General features: G+C 35.7%; 1 protein-coding gene and 1 long non-coding RNA gene across 8 annotated transcripts in view; both read right to left on the reverse strand.

Moving 5' to 3' along the window:
• Nucleotides 1-21,850, reverse strand: part of PTPRK (protein tyrosine phosphatase receptor type K) — a 548,248-nt gene that overhangs the window by 173,795 nt on the left and 352,603 nt on the right. The window lies entirely within an intron of this gene.
• Nucleotides 13,682-20,216, reverse strand: LOC112644553 (uncharacterized). The gene is made up of 3 exons (XR_007413569.1): nt 20,106-20,216; nt 17,684-17,816; nt 13,682-13,967 (listed from the first exon to the last, which is right to left on the reverse strand). It is a non-coding gene; the product is annotated as an uncharacterized LOC112644553 (long non-coding RNA).

A 21,850-nucleotide genomic window follows, 5' to 3' on the forward strand; every position in this document is an offset into this window, starting at 1 on the left:
AAAGTGATTATCTGAGCTACTAAATATACTCCCAGAATCATTATGGCTAGAATTTAGGATGTCCATTTTACAGGCAAACATTTTCAGGGGAATAGAACAGATCCAAATGATGTAAGTTGATAAATGCAGCTGGCCTTTCGGGTTTAATTTCTTCCTTGGCTTCCACAATTTAATACACTTTTAAATTCATACAAAATCCTAGTTTCCATTTTAGTGAAACAGTCCTACATCGGTGGAAGTGATCTATATCCCTCAAATATGAAGGGTAGTTACCTCAAGAGGACCACGGCGTTTTGCTCTAAGCAGCAGAGGACTATTCAGAAGCGGGTATTAAGGAGAACTGTTTCTAAGGCTTTCAGCCCGTCTCTGTGTCTGTTTCTTTTCTTCTAGAAAAGTCTAACGACCCGCACTTTTACACTCAATGCATTTTGGCCATCTATTAAATGCATCTTGGTTTCTTGATTGGTCAGAAAAAATTAAGCTCACGAAGGCTTGATGCTTGATAAAATCAAAGTACAAAAAGGAAGATCTAGATTATTTTATTTTGTGTGGTATTTTACTAAATCACATTTAAAATTGTTGTATCATAAGCCAAACTTTGAAAATGTGTAACTAACATTTTATCCTATTAGTTCTAGTAATTCAGATTTACTTATAGCTCAAGGGAACAATTTTGACAAAGCAAATTAAAAGTTCAGTACAAATTATTGACTAATATCATATCTCCCAAGATAAAATAATATCCTTCTACATATATTGAGGAAGAGATACATATTAAAAAAAATGAGAAAAGTCCTTTTTTATATCTTTGACTACTACCATAAAAGTCACAAAAAACATACTGAATAATAAGCTTTTCTGAAAAAAAGGAATATAAAAGGGTGATTTTAGAAAACTTTTCGTCACTAAATATTACCTTAGAAAGAAAAATAAAAGCATACACAGAACAAAACAACTTTCAACTAAAACCCATGAGAAGTCAAACAGCTAAAGCGGTACAGATACAGGTCTGAGTGTCAAGTTGAGGTATGGGCTCTGACTACCTTCTAAAAAGCTTTTCCATGAGCTAAAGCACAGTTTTGAGTGGACAGAGATATATTAATTCCATTTGGCTCCAAAAGCATTTTGCATTTATTTGTTTTGATTATAAAACCCTTGTATATCATCTTGGCCTTGGCTCTCTGATAAGTTGCCCTTTTTTTAATGCACTGGCATGAGTTTTAATCATCTGTTTACTTCCTACTTTCACGTAGATGCCAGAAGAAAAACATTCACGTGACCTTCCAATCTTAACTTCAATTTTATGTCTGTTCATTTTTTGGACACATTGTATGGTATACAGCACATCGGCCCATGCAAACGAAGAGACATTTTTTTCTTCTAAGCATCAAATTCTATAATCAATAATCAGCTCTTCTCCCTTATTCCTTAGATACCTCAATAGTTCATTAACCTAAGTGTGTGCACATAGTTATATATTATTAATGTGTGTATTTATACATATAAGTACTTGCATACACAGACGCGTATGTGGTATGCGTATAAAGACCATAGAGATATAATACAACCACTGTAAACGACAATCCATGAACTCGCTTTCTATTCTTTAGTTATCACCCCAGAACCAGAGAGCAGGGAGAGCTCAGGACAGGGGCTCAACAAGCAACACAAATTCATTCAATTTTACTTTAAAATTCAAATTGAGAAGCCTGCAGAGAGGCTGATAAGCTGTCTAGTAGAGTATAAAGCCGACCACAGGCCTTAAGATCTTACACAGGTGGATTATGTGTAATGAAGTAAAAGGAATAAATGTCATCTAAGGTGAACAAATCCATCACAAGTCCTACCCAGGCAAGTCAAACACTGGAAGTATATTGGAAATTATGAATATAACATTCCACTGAAAGTTACAAATATAAATACCACAGAGGATATATACTCCTTTCACAGATATGTGTCTTCCATATGCAAATAGACTTCTTAAAGAGATCATAATACAGAGGAAAATTCTGAACTTTTTTTTTTCATAGAGAAGTGGACTCAAGAAAATCAGAATGTGTAAATAAAAAGAAAATACCAATGAGTCTTACTTTTCAACAAAAATAAAACTTAAATTTAAAAAGGTGTGAACGCTCTTCTATTCGACAACAGGACAATCTAAGTGTCCTGATACCGTACATGCGTTTTTCACACACAGGAGGGTTTTGGCATGATCATATATAGGATAGGCTATACTTTAAGCCACAGCAAAAGAGAGACAATTTGGTACATCGCTTCTTAATATAATTTTATATTATCGCAGCATAACTATTCAAGTGACTTATGGTCACTGCACTAAAATATTGACTTCTCAAATGCTTTTCAAAATTTCTCCACGTGAAAGGAATCAGAAAATTCAGCATTTTTTCCCAAAGCTCATTGGTCCTGAAATTCATTACTCTGTCCCTTCTTTCTCCCATAATGCAGATCCTTCCCCTCCATCTCCCAGATATAAAGGAGCTAAAGGAAACAGCAAGGGGTTGGCATTGAGCTACATGAGAGCACACACACGTGTAACTCTGCTCCTTGCTCTCTTTCCTTCCTTCCAAAACTCTGACTTCTCACCAAACACAGAACGCAGCTCGCCTCTCACAGAAAAGGAAAGGAACTATACGTTGACTTAATAAAATCATTTGATGACAACCTTATTAATTATTGGATGGGAAACCCTAAATGTCATTAGTACGCATAATGTTTTTAATGGTGACCGACTTCACCTAAAACATGATGGTGTAATGCTATGCTCTTCAACACATGTCTGAAAATGAGGCTGTCCATGAGCATTTCAGCACAGAACCACGATTATGGTGACCTCTTTCCTCCCTTGGTCATTACCAGTTATTGCACTGTTTTCAAAACACCAGTTTGGGTGTCCTTCTTATTGACTTACTCTCCTCACCTTTCAGATCATGGTCTCCAGTGCTCCCGTCCCAGGATTTCTCTGACCTCCCTGGAACTTCTAGTCCACTGATCCAACCATCTTTTCATTGGCCACATCCTCTTATGCCCTCTTTTCCCTCCTTACCCAACTTAGATTCCAAGAGCATTATTATAATCACATCCTTTCATGAGCTCTCAACTCCTTTGTTCCTCTTAATACTCTTCTGGAGCAGTCTCAACTCGCAGATAAATCCTATCCTTGGCCTATTCGGCACTGCAATGAAGTAGCTAAAAGTTGAAGGAAAAAAAAAAAAAAAAGCATAGCCATGACAACTGGTTTCACATTTGATTTTTGATCCCAAACCTGAGGCGGGCCGTCAGCACACCCAGGCAACTACACCATTCCTTGATCTATTCACGCTCCTAGAGGACCACTTCACATTTTCCCTATCCTCACGCTCACTCTTAGCTTAGCTCTTTTTCACTCAGGGGAGGACCTCTTTCTTCACCGTCCACTAAGTGATCCAAAGTCCTCCTTCCCCCAACTCACACCACTGGCTCCTTGTCTTCCTGTCACAGCGCTTCCCAGATTCCCTGTGCTGAAGGACCAGGACCAGCCCCAGTATCCCAGGCTCCTGTGAGCCTACATTCTCATGAAATACAATAAAAATGAACTATTAATAATGAAATAAATAGTAAAGACATTCAAGCATTCACCATGTATCAAATACTAGATTTAACATACACAATCACTACATCTAATTGCTATGAACTCTTAACTCTCAAGTCTGTCTTATCTTATTGCGCATCAGCAATAAATACCTCGCACAGGCACGAGGCCAGTGTCACACTTGGAGTAATGCTTCCCATTTCAAACCCGGCTCTGGATGCTTCCTTTGCTGGGACAGCCCTTCCTCAGAGAGCCCCATGGCTTGCTCACTACCTTATTCCCCTCAGCTCCTAATACCACCACCTGGGGAGGGCTTCCCAGGCCATCGGGTGTCACCCAGGAAAATAAAAGCTCACCATCACATCCCATCCCCTTGCATTACTTTTCCTCCAAGCCTTTATGACTTCAAGTTGCCATTCTTACACAATTATTTTGTATTGTTTGCTCTCCCCATGTAAGTTCAATACCATGAAGTCAGTAGCTACTCTTTGTGCTGAGTTCGCAGCATTTAAATTCTACGTGGCACATAGTAGGTCTTCAATGGTGTTGAATGAACACATGGATTTCACCAAACATATAACCGAAGATAAGCTGTATGGTCTCATCACAGGAGTCTGGAACATGGTGAAAGGTTCTACGGTTTTGTAAATACTCCTGTGCAGCTTCTTTGATAATAATACACTCTTACTGCTTTTTTATACCAGGCCCTGAAATTGGGGCGGGGGTGGGGGAAGCAGACATCATCTCTCTCTCAAGAAAGGCAATGCGACGGTGGCAGGGGTTAAGTTTCAGCTCTTAGATGTGTTGCTTAGAATAAATTTTACTAAAAAACAAAACAAAACAAACCAAAAAAAAAAAAACAAAAAATAAATTTTACTTCACAAAAGCCACACAAGAACAAGGACCTACAACTTTAGGATGCCTGGGGGAAGAAATCAATGGTAGTGAGTTTTTATGCCAAAGAAGCACCTACTGAAATTGAAGGCATGAACAATTAAAACACACTGTTTTGTAAGAAAAGTAGAAGTGAATTCATAAGGTCACTGCTCCTTAGGAAGGAACCTGAGTATTTGACTTCAATTCAAATCTGATTGGAAGGTGTGTTCACTACATTAAACAACAAATATACTGATGTGAAATTCAGAATATTAGGAAAACAAATTAAAAGGGAAAATCGTATTTCTTATTCTTGAGGTAAGCAAGTAATAAAAAAAATATTATATTTGGAGGAGTAAAAATAATAAAAAGAGTACCTTATTTTTAATAAACATTAATTCTTTCAGATTATATTTGCATTATAAATAAATCTTCTTTTACATTAGATATAATGTGTATTCTATTACTTTATGACATAGATATTTTATAGTTAACATACTAAAAAACCTTTCCTATTAAAAAAATAATTGTAACTAGTCTGTTAAAAGCTAACTTTTACCAAATTAGCATAATAATTGACATTCATTATTTTATATTTCCAGAACTCCAAGCTTGTGGCCTCAGGAACGGCAACCATCTTTTGGGAAATTCTCCTCCTCACTTCTTTTTGATTTGATGGGTGCTCACCACTGGGTCCGGTATGGTACCCGGACCCTCCACATATGGTTGCTGGGGGAACTGTGGTCCCTGATCTGGGTCAGGCAAATCAGGGCCCTTCCACTGGATCTGGAGTTAGAGACTCCTTTTTTTGCAAGATGGGAGACAGCAAGCTACCGAGGTTCAAGTCTGACTACAAAAAAGGCAAGAGGTACCTTTCTGGAGGGATGGAAATGTTCTATATGTTGATTATGTAGTGGTTTGTGTAAGTCATATAGCTATATACTGAAAAAGACAAATTTTACTCTATATAAATTATACCTCAATTAAGCTGATTTAAAAATGTAAAAATCCAATGTACTTCCTTTTACGGAAATCTCTTTTTGTTGTTGTCTTGATATATATATATCAAAATATATATCTATATCTATCTATATATATTGATATATATGTATATATCTATATCTATATATCTATATCTATATATATACGCCCATTTGATAAAACCATATTTTCCTACATTCTAATATGCAAATATGATATGAGGCAATGACAAGGTATTAAAATTAATACTTTAATATCATTCTGTGGAGCAGTATGTAGTACTCAATAATTTCATATCTCATTTGCAATAATCTATAAGCATCATATAATTGTTTCAATTAGAAACATGTTTTAATACAAATGAATAGCTTGAGAAAACAGGCACTAGAGAACTAAAATGGGAACATTTTTCCTATTCCAATCTAATTAGCTCATTCTTCTACTTCAGTTTGCTTTCCTGTTATCTTCTGAGGTATTGCTTTATATAAAAAGTTTATTACTTCCATTTTTAACTATTTGCTTAAAGTAGTAAATATATTGTTACTTACAATATATAAAAACATATACGGTATAGAACATAGAATATATACGCAGCTCATCCAAACTGATACAGGAAACATTTATGAATAAAAATAATACTTAGAAATGCTTAAACATTCTAGTGAAGTAATAATCTGCTTAAGGCTAAGCAGCTAGATTTTTTTCCTGTAGTTCTTATGTTTAAAATTATAAGAAACCAGGGGTCTTTTATGGTTTCAGAGAAGCCATCCTTCTGGCAACAAAAAAGCAAAACCGTAATCTTTTTCCAGGATGGTCCTTCAGACATTCATCACTCAAACAAGTTCATTAGTGCCTTTCTTCCAGCAGAGGAGTTTTATCTAAATACCTATGAATTTGGCAGAGTCCTAAGACTATACTATTGAGAAAAACATAATATTATTAGGAATAAACACTAAGCTTTGAAAAGAAAATGGATGTCATAAGTAAATGTCAATATATATATGTATATTTTTTATGTCAATAGTTTTCAACACTCATACAGAGAAATCTTCATCGGCTCTTCACAGAGGGCAGAGCACTACAATTGTGTTTTTAAAATTCTCTCAAACACATAAATGTGTGGAAGCCCTGGCTTAACAAAAGTTCATATGGAAACTACGTAAGATAAACACAATCAATAAAACCTGAGAAGTGACAAAGTGTCATGCATAGGAAATTATTTAATAGACCCCAAATCACTAGCATTTATAGTTTATAGTCATCTCTCCTTCCTCCATCCACTAAAGCAAAGGCATTTCTTCCTTCTGGGTTTCCTCTCATTTCACTGCTCTTAAAATGTATGGAATTTTCGTTATTGTAGAGAATGTTAAAACGAAAATTTACATAATAATAACATGATGGAGAGAAATAACAAAGGACATGCAAGAATTTAAGCTGACGGGTAAACTGAGCCATAAAATGGCTGTCGCCAATTACAATGTAACCTTAGTGACAAGAAAAAGGGAGGAGAAAAACCCATTACATCCAGTATGGGTTGAACCACTGCAAGAGGACTGCAGTCCTCTGTATGTAGTTTAAGAAGATTGCTGATGAACTTGCTTGAATGATGAACACCTGCAAGGCCATCTTGGAAGAATTAGAGTTGTTATTTAGTGCCAGAAGAATGAAGGAGAAAGAGAACACATTTTCCTTAAGTAGGTAGATGTCTAAAAATTTAAAAAAAGGTGGTTTTATAAGGTAGAAAATCAAGATTATTGGAATTTAAAATATGCTTTCAAAATTTTCACTAGCATATATTACATACAGGCTAGGAGGCAAAGCCAGATTGGAATTACAGTAAGTAGTAACAATAAAAAAGTTCTTCTTGTAAAGAATTTCTTTTATTTATTTATTTATTTATTTATTTATTTATTTATTTATTTATTTTTTTTTTTTTTAAGAATTTCTACTCCAGGAATGATGTGGGAGGTACCAGTGATTCCTGTGCTGGGTAACTTTCACAGGTAATTCTCCCTTTGTAAGGAGAGACACAAATGTTCCTCTGTAATCCATTCCAAATCAAATGGTTAATGATGATCATCAGTACTGATTATTCATTTCTTGAGGAGACGTGATATTCTTAATGGGTTCCTGACATATTATTAGCATTTCTTCAGTGTACCAATTAGGGCAGAAACCAAGAACTGGCAAATCATGCAACAGGAATACATCGGCCTTCCATTTCTATCTTTGCCAATTTTCCAAAACATTTTAATATTAGGAAAAAAATGTTTTAAAGTTCTGCTTAATATGTTTCTAGCTACACTGATTTACTTACTGAGAACAATCACTAGTGTGTAGGAAATTTATTTGCATGTTAATTAACTTTGGGGGAATAAGATCTGGTTTACTCTAAGATTATATAATGGCTTTCCAGAAAAAGAACAAAGCCAAAGTTTGGGAAAATGACAGAATTTAATTACCTGTCTCCATGATTTCAAGGGGAATTCATCTACCATATCTTACATAAATGACTGATGCATTTTAATCAAAGGGAACCATGAACCGAATCAGCCTGCCTGGTATCATGGCATAGGCAGTCACTGAATATCATTTAAAATCTTTATGAAATAATACCATTGATTATAATAATAGTAATCACACTAAAATAAATATATTAAATGTGAAATATCCCACAGTGGTGTTTTAGATTTATCTGGCTTAGGTACAATATTTTAGTTTTTGAATGGATATTACGTTGCAGTAGCAATACGGTGTTGCTCACATGCAGCGGGCACTTTAGAATATGACGAGCACAGGGTCCAATCTCAATCTACTACTCTCTGTGTGATATTTCTCTAATCTCTTGAAGGTTATATCTTCATTTACTTTAAATGAGGTTAATAATACATACATCATAGGGCAGTTATGAAACTTAAAATAGATAAGGCAAATGGGTAAAGTCTCAATAAATGGGGGCAAAGTCTCAATACATGGAAGCTTTATATAATACCGGTAGTATAATTTTCTCTTTTGAGACACTGAAGCCCATTACTCTCATCGCTTCTCCCTCCTCCTCATTTCTGCCCAAAGTAAATCAGCTTTGGACTCGTGTGCAAATAAATGATAGGTAAGAGAAGAAATACTCATCACTGAATGTCTTTAAAAACAGATCACTTTGAGCTACTCGTAGGCGTTGACTATGTGGAATGGTGTTCCGAGCATCATCACATGCCAGGATTTCATAAGAATTCTGAGATCTTCCTCAGTAATGCTAAGTGATTCTTATCATCCCCCTGGGTGAAAGAAACAGAATGCCTGCTCTGGGGCTAGAAGCAGGATGTAGTCTTAAGACTTTCATTAGCACCAATTTGGGTTACAGGGAATGCCAAGAAGGTCAGTGGAGTTGGCTGTGATTTTTTGCTACAATCAATATAGCAGCAAGCCAACAAGTAAAACCCCCAGGGGCTGGGGTCAGGATGAGGTAACTGGTCTATAATTACTACATGGGGCTGAGTCCTGCTTTTTTAAGCTTTATAATGTCATATAAAATCATTTCTGATTTTTATTCCCTTTGATTTTCACAAATAAAAACAAGGCAATAGGCCCAAAACATTGAGTGTTAAAAAACAAAAACAAAAAAACTCAAACAACTAGATGTGAGAGAGGAGTGACATAATTCTTCCATTGTTGGTGAAGCAAATAACCAAAACAACTGAATTGGTATATGTCCTATATTCTAGGTTCACTGGACTCTGAAGAATCTGTACTTTGCACTCATAATTCTTTCCAGGGAGAATATGTCACCCCTTCCCTCTCCTGCCTGTCTTGCTCATCTTTCCAGAGGCATCCCAAATGCCACTCCTTCTGTTCAGCCTTCCCTGCAACTTTCAAACAGTTGACTGCTATCAATGCTCTGAAAATGTGCCCTGTCATCACATTACATAAACATCTGTTTATCTGTCCCTTCCTTCCTTGATCTCATATTTTTTTATTGAGGAGTCACAAGTTTATAAATATATAAACATAAGAGGAAGGAAGTGCTAAGCTGGAAAACAGACAAATTCAAGGTCACACAGTGACTGTGCCTAGGTGATCTAGGCGAATTTAGTTAAACTTCCTGTGTTTACTCTGAATCACTCTGGGAGGACAAAACAACATCAACCATTCAGGTCTGTACTAAGGATTAGACGTGATGTATGTCAGGTGATTAGCACAATATTTGGGAAGGAGAATTATGTTTTTAAATGTCAGTCATTATTATAATCAGTCAATAACTCAAATGTGGACTATCGTGTAATAGTACTTTGGTTGGAGCAAGACAAAATACTAAAGGAATGCAAGGTTAAAATAATTTTGATTGAGATACCAGAAGTGTGAAGGCTGTCATTTGGGAATTTGATAAATGTTTGTTAAAGTTACTTGAATTTCCAGATCTCTTGAAAGCTGAATGGGAAGTTAATGGATAGACAGAATTTTGAGAAGCCCAAATAGAGAGGAAGATATTTTCCCCAATTTTATGGATTTCAGCTTTATTCCAATCCATTTGTCGGGTATTCTCAACAGTCAGAACTCAAGAAAGTCCTATATGCTTGCTATACTGTATCATTTAATAGATTTATATAGCCACATAAAAAATAAAGTGGGGAAAAGTAGAGAGAGGACAAATTAAGGTATTCTTTTTTTTTATTTTTATTTTTTTTTTAATTTATGATAGTCACAGAGAGAGAGAGAGAGAGAGAGAGAGAGAGGCAGAGACACAGGCAGAGGGAGAAGCAGGCTCCATGCACCGGGAGCCCGACGTGGGATTAGATCCTGGGTCTCCAGGATCGCGCCCTGGGCCAAAGGCAGGCGCCAAACTGCTGCGCCACCCAGGGATCCCAAGGTATTCTTTTATTTAACCTTACCTTAAACTTTATTTTATTTTATTTTTTTAACCTTTTGGCCAAATTTTATTTTATTGTATTTTAATTTTTTAATTTTATTTAAATTCACTTAATTAACATATAATGTATTATTGGTTTCAGAGGTAGAGGTCTTATATAACACCCACTGCTTATTACATCATTAGCCTTCCTTAATATCTATTAAGTTACCCTATCCCCCATCCCCTCCTCCAGTGTTTCTTATTGATTAAGAGTCTCTTATGGTTTGTCTTTCTCTCTGATTTTGGCTAGTATCCAAAATCTATAAGGAACTTATCAAACTCAACACCCAAAGAACAAATAATCCAGTCAAGAAATGAGTAGAAGACATGAACAGACATTTCTCCAAAAAGAAATACAAATGACCAACAGACACATGAAAAATGCTCCACATCACTCAGCATCAGGGAAATACTGATCAAAACCACAATGAGAAACCACCTCACACAGATCAGAATGGCTAAAATTAACAAGTCAGGAAACAGGGATCCCTGGGTGGCGCAGCGGTTTGGCGCCTGCCTTTGGCCCAGGGCGCGATCCTGGAGACCTGGGATTGAATCCCACATCGGGCTCCCAGTGCATGGAGCCTGCTTCTCCCTCTGCCTGTGTCTCTGCCTCTCTCTCTCTCTCTCTCTCTGTGACTATCATTAAAAAAAAAAAAAAAAAAAAACACAAGTCAGGAAACAACAGATGTTGGTGAGAATGAGGAGAAAGGGGAACCCTCTTACACTGTTGGTGGGAATGCAAGCTGGTGCAGCCACTCTGGAAAACAGTATGGAGGGTCCTCAAAAAGTTGAAAATAGAGCTACCTGATGATTCAGCAATTGCACTACAGGGTATTTACCCCAAAGATACAAATGTAGTGATCTGAAGGGGCACCTGCACCCCAGTCTTTATAGCAGCAATGTCCACAGTAGCCAAACTATGGGTAGAGCCCAGATGTCCACTGACAGATGATAGGATAGAGAAGATGGGGTGTATATGTATACAATGGAATATTAGTCATCAGGAAATGAAATATTGACATTTGCAACGATGTGGATGGAACTGGAGGATATTATGCTCAGTGAAATAAGTCAATCAGAGAAAGACACACATATATAATAATTTTAGCACATTATTTTGTACTATTAGATACATGAAGGAAACACAAATGATAAAAGAACCCAGACAGAGATCAACACACACCTAATGAGGTGATCCTCATCAAGTAGCAGGAAAGACAATACATTCTTGGCAGATGAAATCTTAGATCAAATCTTCAAAAATCCATATATGTATGGGTTGACCCTGTGACAAGTGGGACATGCATATTCTACAAAGCTATGCTTATTGTATGTTACGCAAAACCTTTTACTGTAGGGAGAATGGTATCTAAGAGGAATGGCTTAAGGTTTACCTTTTAATGGAATGGTCAGAGAAACAGTAATAGATGATGAATGAGCATGTAAAAGCTATAAGAGACAAAAAGAGACAAACTGTATAATATAAAAGGAAATTCCTTTGAGACTTTTATTAGTGAAGAAAGAAAAGGACAGAGCACAGTGAGGAAAAATTGGGGTCAAAAGATTTTTTTTCATTGATAAAGAGATTAGGAACATGAATATTTGTAGGCTGTTTGGAAGAACTGGTGCAATGGATGGAGGAAAAATAGCTAAGACAAATTATTTGAAGGAAACGGTCTCTGGAAAGATATAAGCAGCTAAGATTAAGTGGACTTGGGAAGGGGTTTTTACACCTGGAAATCATATAGGATGCACAAGCCACAGGGTCAAGAGAAAGGGAGAAGGAAGCAATTCCTGAAAAATGTTTTACTGAAGAAAGGGAGGTAGGAATAATCAGAGATGAGAGCAGATGGCTTTGATTTTTCCCACTAGAATCAAAGGTGAGATTTTCAAGTAAGATTTAAGAGAGAGCTTAGATGTTTAAAAAGAAATCAAATACAGATGAATGAAAGTGCTGATGGTAAACTGGTCTTTTACCAAAGCCAGTCCATACAGTGCAGGGACTTCCAGTCACAAGGTATCAGGAAAGGGGCCTGATGGAAGGATGAGGCTTGGAGAGAGGTGGCAGCAAGCTAGCTAGCCAGAGTGAGTTCAGCGGAAAATAGTCAAGTAACAGAATCTGACTGGGGGGAGGTGTGCAAGCTGAGAGAAACTGAGGAATTGGAGTTTATAAATGGGACTAGGAAAAAAAAAAAAAACGGAATCTGAGTAGAGAAAGACCTTGAGGCAAGAAGTTTAGATACCAAAGGGTCTAGGAATGCATGGGGTCTAGGAATGCATGGATGGATGCATTAAAAAACAACTACTCTAAGAAATGAGTTTTCTCTTTGGCTGACTTCGTTAGATCCCCTATGACAGTGGTAGAGGAAAAAGAAAAAGCATGACCTTCGTGGCAAATGGTCACGAATGAGTTTGCGCAAAGTTGGCAGGATGATCAAGACAGCAGCCTTTCTATGTTGTGACTGGCAAAGCCGGAGAGACTCAGACAGAAAGGTGACAGAATTCTCCATACGCCTAGCTCCAGTCTGAGGGAATGTGCACTGGTGACCTGCCTGGGACGGGGTGAGAACTGACCCCCCAACACCAGTACACCAGCTGCTTTTCTGTAAAATCAAATAATCCAACTAAACTAGAATCTGTCACATGCCTTCCAACACTCGAAGTTGATTAACATGAGTTGATAATAAAAAATATATATATATACATATAAATAAATAGTATGTATTATATGTGAAATCAAAATCAAAAGAAGATCAAAGACATGAGAGAAACAAAGTAAGTTACCATGCAAAGGTGAAAAAATGGCAAGAAGCTGAAGACTCTATGATTAAAAGAATTTTCTCAGTAAGGTACACAGAACAATATGCAGCAGCTACTGGGACACAGTTGAGAAAGCTATTAATATATAGTATAAGAAAAAATAAGTAAATCTGTTTAATCATGTTCATCTTTCTCTAGCTTGTGGGTTTTCCTATTATGAGTTAGAGCATATTATGTATTTGCTATCAGAAGAAAGAAAATGTTCTTTCCAGTATTTGATTTAAATTACTTGGGTATAAAAAGGTACTACCAGAAGGTGACTGGACCATTCAAACTACAGTTAGCATGACATTTTTTCCACCACAGTTCTACAGATTGAAATCCATCTTTCAGGTTACAATGAATATAAATAAATATGCTGCCCCCTGCCCCTTTTAAGAATCGGTAGGCTTAGAAAGAATTTAAGGTAAAGGTATTATTACATTGTCGTTTTGTCAGACAATGATGCTTTAGATACAATGCCTACTAAATGAAAAATATAAAATTCAGCAAGGCCTTGTTAATCATTTCATTTGATGGAAATTTATTCATTCAATATTCCCATGAAAAAATGGCCCTTTTTCCTCTGAAATATTAAAAGAGCTAAAAAAGGGTTTATGACAACCAGTATAAAGGTGTAGTTAGGGCCTCCATTTATCAAAATAAGCTTCACTCTCCATGGTCCCAAGAAAAAAGTGAGACTCCATAAATACTATCAATAATGATGATGGAAGATTAGGGATTCAGAGGCATGTATTCTTTAGCTAAGAACTGATTTATGACCGGAGCAGGCTATGAGTATGATGAAAAATTCTGTAAGAAAAGAGAAAGTTGAGTCAGGGTTGTTGGCTAAGATTTAACATATAGGTCATAGTATGTATGATTTAGTGATCTCACTAGCACATCACATCTCTTACAGGCATTTGTTAATGATTAATAACATATTTTGAAAAGAGACTATTCAATAATAATAAATTAGTGTTAAATCATGAGTATTTGTGTAATGGAGATTACAGTATCAATATCAACAGCAAAAAATTAGTGAAAAAAGGAAGAAATTAATTAAAATTCATTTTTATTGATAATTGATCATTAGGATCTCTAAAAGATCACTGTATTAAAAAATGACATAGATGACCTGAATAATATGACAAAGAAGATTGAATAATGACAAGATACCATCTTTTACAAGAGAGGAGTGCACATATCCATGCCAAAAAATAAATGATTCACCTAAGGAATTACTTCATCAAAGAGCAAATAAACATGCAACTAGAGATCATTTTAAAATAATGAAAATGATAACCCAATTTCCAGCTATTATAAATTCTCAAAATGTGCTACTTGGGTGGTGGTACAAGAGGAAAATACAATTAGATGTATAAATTATATTTCATTTTTATAATTATCATGGAAATGATAAGCACATGGAAAAGTAGAGAGAAAAATGTAACAAACCCTCATATACCTAGTTTTAAGTAATTATTAGTTGATGTGTTCATATCTGGATCTATATAATGTCTACACATTCCGTTTGTTAATACATGGTTTAAGACCACTTTAATATATGTCCTCTCTTTCATATCAAACCTTAGTAATTAAAGAAACTAGATCATTTATCCTATAGAGTTTCCTACATTCTAGATTTTTCTGCTCGCATATGCTTAGTATTATTTACACATCTCTCAGTGCCCAGAATTTCCTATAAACTGGTGGTTAGCTATAGCAGCTCATTCAGATTCAGGCTTATATTTTTTGGCAAGAATTTTTCATAGGTATCATGTATACCTATCAGAGGCAAAGAACGTTTAATGGCCTCTCCTTGTGTGATGTTAATAGTTATGAATGACCATCAACTAAATCCATTCTCTCTTTGAGTTTTGCAAAGTGGAAATATCATAATTCTATTTCTTCTTTATTCAGTAGTTGGAGTAATCCTATAAAGAGAGCCATCTCTCTTCAGCTGGTTACCCTGAATTATAGTTAATACAGGAAAGACATGTTAAATGTTTGATGTGTTCCCTATATTTACCAGTTTGGAGAGTATTATGTTGGTTTCCTAATATCATCCAAAGATTATCAATGTCAATTTTTAAGTATTATTATGAACTTAAAATTTTTAACATATTTCATATGTTTCAATCTACTATAGTTCTTGCCCTCTCTGCTTTTTATCCCCTTCCGTTTTTGTATTATTCTTTCCTTCCTTCATTTTTTTTTTCCCTTAAAATATCCTAATTTTGGCCAATGGAAGCAACTTCAAGCTCTGTCACTGTGCTACAACCCTAGCAACCTTTTACAGCTTCCTTAATTTCTGGTGTTACAAGATGTTTCTGCCTCAATCTGTATATTTCCTCCTCCAGATGTGTTATCCAGTCATTCCTCCAAAGGACCACAAAAGTTTGGATAAATTAAAAAGTGTAATTCCAGTAATATATTGCTACAAACTATATGATTATTACAAAGCAGTCCTCAGTGCTGAGATGGACATGAGTAAGCACAATACAGTTGTCAGTAGAATTAGTCTTATTATTTTTGGGTGTGAACACCAGGTTTAAGAACTACAAGTTCTATGCCCATGCAGCAATTATTATAAAGCCTTAAATTTTATAGTTTTATTATTTTTTCTCATGATTTACTATGAGTGTATTGTGCTTGCTCATCTTGAGTATTTTTCTGTAGTCTGACACAAAGTTGTAATTCCTAATACAAGCTAACACTATACCAATTGTACCTGAAATTAAAAAAAAAGAAAAAAACAGACATGTGTAATTTCCAGAAGCCCAACCTAAATATAAGATATATCGAAGTCTCAATAATATTTATTAATATGGACAACAGAAAATTTACTTAAGGTCCATTAGCAACAAAATTAAATGCAATATAAGATAGTTGTTATAAGATTATAAACTTAAGATAATTCCTTAAGTGTATAGAATTTTCAGGACTCATTTTTAGATGATTCTTAATTAACTGCTTGCTTATTATGTGTGTCTCGGCCTGTATACACATGTGCACACCTGTATGTACATTAGAGGGGCTGTAGAGCATCATGGTTGAGAATATGGGTCATGGAGCCAGGCAGCCTTACTTTAAATCAGGGCCTCTTCTTTTAGTAACTGTGTGACTCAAGTCACCTAACTTCTCTCTGTTTCAGTTTCTTTGCCTTGAAAATGGGGAGAATAACAGCTCATGCCATTATTGTGAGAAATTAAATGAATACAGGTCTATAATTGCTTATCCTAATTCTGAAATATGATGACACTGTGTATAGTATTTCAATATCCTCCCTGGTGTTCCTGCCAGGGTATTCATGTGTCTGAACACAGTATGTTGCTAGAGATACCCTGGAGAATTATTACGCTTTCGTGTCTGAGCACAGGCTCTTGATTTTTCACATTCTCCTTCATCTTCTTCATTAGGACTGCATCCATGCGACACCTGTCACTTTCTCTTTTTAAATGGAAAAGGTGAGGCTCCTGGGTGGCTCAGTTGGTTAAGCCTCTGCTTTCACTCAGGTCATGATTCCAAGGGTCCTGGAATCCAGCCCAGTTGTCCTGGCTCCCTGCTCAGCAGGGAATCTTCTTCTCCCTCTGCTCCTCACTCATGCACATGCTCTCTCTCTCAAATAAATAAAAATCTCTAAAATAAATAAATAAATAAATAAATAGGTACTTCAAGACAGGTCAGGATGAGGATGATCTCATTTCTTAAAACATATATATTACTTTCTTTATTATCATTTATTGGTATCTATTATATTTTATTGGTATGTACATGTAAGCATATGAAGTACATCATATTTGACTAAAGCACAAGCAGAACCAAGAATGACGTTCCTGTAAGATCAATAACCTGATTATCTGTTCTGGATGATTATGCAGTTCGTGAATGCATATTTGCAAAAACATGCATATACATGTTTGTCAAAACATTATACACATATTTGAGTATCTGATTTTTTTAAATCTCATCCAAAGACATTAAATATAAATACTCAAGAAAAAAATTTTGAGGCATCCATGACAAAATGTCAACTTTTTAAATGAATGGCCTCTCTGTCTAGTTCACCCTAGACAGAGGCTGAGCTGCGTTCATCCTGGAAAGTGAACAAGGCACACATTTAACAGCGGAGGAACAAGGCCACTGAGGGAAGCCTGAATGCTTTATCTACAACACACAGACATTTTAAAATAAGTCACCAGAAGTTAAATTGCAGAGGTCTACATAAATGCCCCAGTTTCTAGTTCCCATTTCTCATTCTTTTTCTGCATCTAAACCCACATGAAACACCAGTGCTCTCAAATACTTGACTCTTTAAGTAACTCAAAACATACTCGCCCAGTGGCCACTTCAGATTTCTCCTTTCCTCTTCATAGACCTTTATCAATCAGTCATTTATTATAGTTTCTTTCTTCCCTGCCATTTGAAATGGAAACCTGTTTTTCTTCAATTTCTTTCACTTAGATGTATATTATCGTTCTTTTCCATATGCACCTGGAAAATGTAATAATTGGCAGAAGTCTCACCTCTCAGGTGATCGTTTCTGAAGTTCTTCTGAATTCCTCAGGACTCATATACATGAAAAACCATTTTTGGGCCAAAGGTCCTGCTCTTGATTTACTATACAGCATTCCTCTTAATTTCTGAATGTATATGGAGCTGTCAACAAGGTCAAAATTAGTTTTGGGTGACAAAAGATGCTACTGAAATGCCTCTTAGATTTGAAGAGTTGTAAAATTCAGTGGAGAACAAAAATAACTTTCATGAAAAAAGGAGAGACCATGATAGGAAGAAGAGACTCTGAAACCTAAAGGTTGTCAGTTTCATCTTACTGAGTAACTGAATATTGAGTGTACTTCCCAAAAGGTATGAAGATATTTCAAGGTATAATTTTTCATGTTTTTGATCCAATGAAGTAGATCAAAGTCCCAGACTACAAACTTTCCACAGACTACCTATAGAAGCTCCAAATAACTTCTGTTACCTGGTTATTTTCCTGGTGTAAGTGTAACAACATACCAATGAGGTTTACTCTTAACTGCTGTTTTTTTGTAGAACACGATAAAGCTGGATCAATCCAGTTAGTACAGTTTCTTAGCCAGTGGTGCAAGCTAATTTTATATTTAAGATATAAAATAAAAATTGCATAAAACACTTTTCCTGAGTTATTTTTATAAAATATCATAATCCAATATGATTTTTGAAAGAAATCACAGAATGAAAAGCAAAGTTTATGCACTTTCTGAAAAACCAATCTAGAACTTTTGTATTTTAAAAGAAAATGAAAATAAAATAAAAAGAGGCACAATATCTTAAAAGTCCAACGGTGCCCATAAAGTCTATTTTCTTCCTGTCAAGATCCTTCTCAACCTGCTGTGAAGACAGCAAGATAAATGTAAGGTGTCAATCATTTCTATGTCAATACATTGTGATGTCAAAACACAGGAGAATGTGGATTTCTACAAAGAATGGGATGCCTGTAAGTAAACACAAAATTTGACATAATGTCTACAAAATGGACAAAACAGGCCAGATCACATTCATTTATAACCTGAGTTTCTCTTTTTTCAATAGCACAAATTATATATTTTTATAGAAGCATTAAACTTCACTTGTGCCGCAATATGATATGACTCTTTAAAATTATTCTTCATATTTCACAACACTGAAAAGCTCACTGATGTTTAAATATACCTCATATTCTAACAATTAAACATTATCATTCATATTAAGTAAAGGCAATGTACTTAATTAAGCAATCAAAAAGGTAGAAATAGGGATACACTGCATTCATTCTCAAGCACAGAAACCTGGTACTTGGAGGGGACAAAAATATTACTCCTTTTTTATATATAGTACAGAAACATATCCAGTGTATTTGTGGAATTCAAATTTTACACAAAGAGATTAAAAAGAAATTATGTAATGTCCCTGGGGAAAATGGGTGATAATGAAAAAGGTTGAGAAACATTGAATATATCCCCATCAACTACAGAAAGAAGTCAGTAACAGAATATAAGTGGAGGAACCATGAAACGACAGAAATTTAACTCAAAGATGAAAGAAGTCTGAACTCTTAACACTGTGGAGACAGGTCAGTGGAAAAGAGTCGAGTTAGAAAAATTGGGATTTAAGTTACAGTTCAACTTCACATCAGACGTGTCTTTGTCCAATTATCTCTCCTGAACCTCATTTTCCTAAATCTGTAATGAAGATACTACCCAAGCTTATTTGATTTTTTAAAGCCTATTTAAAGATTTTTGAACTAAATACAATAATGTAAATAAATACTTAGTGCAGCATCTAATACATTGACAATAATCAATGGTATTAAATAAATATTAAGTACATAGTACTTATAAATTAAAAATTTACATTGACCAGGTGAAACCAAGGCAGGGGCCCCTGGGTGGCTCAACAGATGGGCGTCTGCCTTTGGCTCAGGTCGTGACTCCGGGGTCCCAGGATCGAGTCCCGCATCGGGCTCCCCACAGGGAGTCTGCTTCTCCCTCTGCCTGGGTCTCTCATAAGTAAATGAATAAAATCTTAAAAAAAAAAAAAAAGAAGAAGAAAAGAAACACAAGGCAATGTTTAGTCCTCAAAAGTTTACAAGATGACATTAGAAGACAGATTCAAATTAAAATAGTTTGAATAAAAAGGAGTTCCTTAGCAATCAGAGTGATCAGACTCAAGTTAGCGAAGGAAGCTTTGGAACCTCTATTTCTATAAAATTTTAGGTGACTACACCTCCATCTGTTCAAAACGATTTATACATTCATGAGCCTTAAGGAGAGGAGCTCGACCAGATGGTCTGGAATTCTCTTCCCTCTCTATTATCTTCAGACCTCAAATAGTTTGTGTTAAACACACCAGCTTAAAATCATCTATCATGGATCTAATGGAAAAGATAGGATGCTAGCCCACGTTCCAAAGAACACCATAACTTACATTTTGAAACCATTTGTTTAGCGTGTGAAATTTTGTCAGAAATAACAAATGATGACTGCATTCATAATTAACAGTTCCAGGGCTATCTGGAATATAAATCAGAGAGAAACAATATTTGATGAATGCATTACTGAAAGTTCATGTTCTCGTAGCCCTATGTGAATTGTCAGTGTGTGTTCCGTGGCTCGTTATGATTTATCTTCATCAGCCATAGGCCAAAATTACCAGACTCCAATTACTTTGCTTCCCAGTTTCGAGAGAGAGGGAGAGAGAGAGAGAAATTATGTCCGTCTACCACAGGAGATGGCTTAAAATGCCCGAGGTAAAGAAAGTAATCTACTGTTCTCTGACATTCACTGCCTGAAAGTCGTTCACATTAACAACCATTCAAACTTGTTTAGTGCAAGCCAATTGCTTCTATTTCCCTCTTGTCAGTTACAATAGCTTCAATTCAAATTAGGTCTTATAAAATTAAAAAAATAAAATAAAATAAAACTTTGAGCAAAGCCTGACAGGGGCAGATATGGGTCCTGACAAAATGTAATGCCTCTGAATTTACCGACTTTAACATAACAATTTTCAAATTTTGATTCTCACAAACAACCATCTACCCATTTGAACATATGCTCAATTTTATTCTCTTATTTTTTGCCCCCAAGTCAGCGTGTGATGATGGGTGATAAATATGTTTACCAAGATAAACTGAAAAAAAGAAAAATCCTTCACTTATACTAAGTACAGCAGCAGCAGGAAGAAAAAAAACAAATATCCTTAATTTCAACAAAGACTATGCCGTTATTTATGGTTATGAGATAGAGATCAAGTTACATTCCAAACTGCATAATATAATCTAATATTCTATCACTAAGAACTATTATGCTCATATAACAGACCATTAACTTGCAGACAATTCAGAGCTCACAAGGTTAACATCAGCCCTACAAAACGAAATGGGGTGACATTTAAATAACGGTAAGTGCCAATATACTATTACACGACCTAATGGAGATATTAGTTTTGATGTTTATCTATTATGTAGCACTGCAGGGCTCTGATGTTTGACAAGTGGATTCACTAATTTTTGGTATGATTCAAGGCATCAGTCTTACATGTGCGAATACAAATGTACAACATATAATGCGACTCCCAGTGAACTGAGTCTCACCCTTTCTCCCCTCCTACTTTTGCTATATCCTATCTCGTTTTCTCCTCCATGTTGGTAAGTTTGCACTTAAGAGAGAAAAGGCATTGGGGCAGCTATTTCCAGGCTTTGCCAAGTCTGTATGTGGTGGGAAAGCCAGAATGTAGGCACAGCTGATCCATTCACTGAAATTGTTTTATGCTTTTCACGTATAGAGAAAGAGCCCGAGGTAAAAGCAACAGATCCAATTATATTTAGAAATAATTAATTGTCAAATCTGGGGTGAAGGCTGCATGTCAATTCAAGAATGAGTCAAATATCTCATTCTGTGTTCAATTAATAAAAGAAAGAGTAGATGCTTTCCGGTGAACTCTACCCGGGTGAAGTCCATTAATGTTGAAAATTGAGCAGTGAGACGTTAAGGAATCTGCAAATATTGAAAAGATCTGCACAGTAGCCTTCTCAAAGGTGATGATCAAGACCTCAGAGAAAAATAGAACATGGACATCAACACTGACAGGCTCTTCTCTTTTCTCTTCTATGTGACTAGCACAATTTCAGGTGTCCTCGATACTTTATCACTGTTATCACTTTTCTTCTTAAA

This window comes from Canis lupus, chromosome 1 (genome assembly GCF_003254725.2).
Source record: "Canis lupus dingo isolate Sandy chromosome 1, ASM325472v2, whole genome shotgun sequence".
Taxonomy (NCBI): Eukaryota; Metazoa; Chordata; class Mammalia; order Carnivora; family Canidae; genus Canis; species Canis lupus.